Here is a 2,631-nt window from a genome sequence, read left to right as displayed (position 1 = left end):
AAAAGTCAACAATGAAGGTTCTAGCAAACTTTAAAATATTTAAATATATAAATATCTGAGTTAAAAGTTTCTATAAGGTTGAATTGTTTAAAAAATACAAAATTCATGAGAACCTATCTTTTGTAAAGCTATATTATTTAATTATAACTACTGTTACAGCTAATATTTTGAATACTTTTATAATTGTAGATACTATTCCTTCATTCAGAAGATTTTTTAGGGTTCTTGAGAAGATGGGAAGCAAGGAAAATATAAGATCTATGAGTAAAAGTTGTAATGCAAAGGAATGTGAAAATGTTAATTTTGTTTCACTACCACAATCTCTATATTACACTCCTAGTACTTATTACCTATTTAGGAATGTGGAGACCACTATCACGATTGATAAAAATGCTTCTGTTACTTCTGAAACAATAGTCCAAAGTCAAAGAAATGAAGAAATGAATAGCACGGTAAAAAGAACCAAGAAATCTACTTCATTAAACTTTCCATGATATTTGTAATTTACATATTAATTCATATCAAAAACTCTGTTTCCTACCTATATCGCAATCCTCTCATATGATAAGACTAAGGTCTATTTTTGTAGTGAATCCTCATTAAAAGTTTTTGGGAGTTGTTTGTGAATAATAATAAAAGAAATCGAAATCTTTCAAAAGACTCAAAAGTAATATCATATCAAAGAATCAACTTTATCTACATTTCCAAGACTGAAAGGCAATCTCACATGAGAGAATGGTAACATGCTAACGTGCTCTACCACTATAATATAGTCTATATTTCCTTGCAGTCTATTTCTCTAGACATTTGACATGTGTAGAAAAGAATATATATGTAGCAAAGTAGGATTTCATCATAATGATAGAGCATGTGTATACATGATAATCTAAAATTTTAGACTCTCTTATATTTACAAGCAAGCTATGATTATGAAGCCCCATTTCCAAGACTAACATTTAAAGAATCTAAGTATTGTCAGTGTCATAATAAATAAACCTCATTCCCAAGACTAAAACTTGGTATATAAACTATCTAGAAAATTTATAATCATCGTAGTTTTTTTGTTTTCCTTGAGCTCCTTGGAATTTTGTATTGAAATAGCTCGAAGGAAAGTCATTGTTATTTGTACTTGGCCCCCTAGCATTTCATATCAATCTCCATCCCCAAATTCTACCAACATTCTACCTTCACCTTCACATAACAATCTTTTTTTTGCTGAGGGCTCTAGTAAAGCTAAATTAGAGCTCCCTATATATAAAATTCTGGATTTTTCTACTAGAGAGGGATTGCCTCTAGTGTTTCAAGAGTAATGTCACATATTTTTGCAAGATCTTGCTTCTGATATGGTAGGACTACTTAAAAGCACAGAATGTTATTACATTCGGTGTTCAATATGCTACTTTTTCTTGGATAAGACAAATGGCTCTATAAGTTTATAAATTTTTCTTGAGCACTGTAGCAATTGCTTAATGGTGGGTCTGGAAAATATGCACATGTGGATGTACAATAGATTCAAGAATGAGTTACAAACACATACCCACTATCACTTCATTGAAGCTCTATTTCGTTAAAGTGGGAATTGTCATTATCCCACTTGTAAAATAAGGTTTCCAAACCTTTATATAGTATATAAATATAACAAAATTCAACTGCATTGAGGCACATGCCATTTTATTTTAAACAAGGAAATGTCTACTCAATCACTTCTCACTGCTTCACCTCTCTCTTCTCCTTGTCATCGTCGTCCAATTTCTTTCCATCCTTTTAATATTGGCTCAGCTGCTCCGAGTCTAGGTGGAGCCCAAGTCCCCATTCAATCTTTACTTTCCCCTTATTAATAAAACAACTTCGTAGACTTCCAATAACATGCTGTAACACTTCTAGTATAATGCAAATCCTCTCAAAGAATTGTCTTTTAATATTAATACAATGGCATGGAACCCCATGCCATAATAAGTTACATTTTTAAATAAATACATGCCATCTCAGACTGTTATTTTTTGCCTCCAACGCCTATACAATAATCTTGGAATTTCATCACTCTCCACACTATCAGGATTTAAACCCAATAGTAATGCCATCTCTTCTCTAATACGTCCACGCTCATGTTCAGTGGTCGAAGAACCCATCCGGTTGAGCAGATTATGGAGATGCGGATAGTGCTTGGCTAGACAATATACATGCCATAAATGATGACTGGTGTCTGTCCGATCAAATGGCTTCTGATATACCGTTCCATCTGCCATTTGGTTGATTTCTGCAGCCACCTCCTGGACTGGCCGGTTCTCTATCACCATCGCTTCAAGCCGTTTTGCAAGGTCCCCCAGAACATACGGTTTCTTCTCCCTAGTTTCCATACTGCAAGAGATGGGGTGCACTGCATATGTGTGCGTGTTCGCTGCAGTTTTAATCGGCGAGTCATCGATGATGAGGATTTCACTTGACCTAGTAGTCCGGTTCATCACTACAGCCTCTGCCTTGACGAAGATGGGCTTGCTACCCCTCACATGGACCATAGTCAAGCAATCCTCCTGCGTTAGGAGAAAGTCAAATGGTAATATTACTCGCGTCTGATCGTGCATCATCTGTAGCAACGTTAATGCATTGTGGCGCATCATGGATGTCCAAACT

This window comes from Selaginella moellendorffii, unplaced genomic scaffold, assembly GCF_000143415.4.
Source record: "Selaginella moellendorffii unplaced genomic scaffold, v1.0 SELMOscaffold_103, whole genome shotgun sequence".
In the NCBI taxonomy this organism is placed as follows: domain Eukaryota; kingdom Viridiplantae; phylum Streptophyta; class Lycopodiopsida; order Selaginellales; family Selaginellaceae; genus Selaginella; species Selaginella moellendorffii.
The sequence above is the reverse complement of the archived record's forward strand: the minus strand, read 5'-3'. Positions refer to the sequence as shown.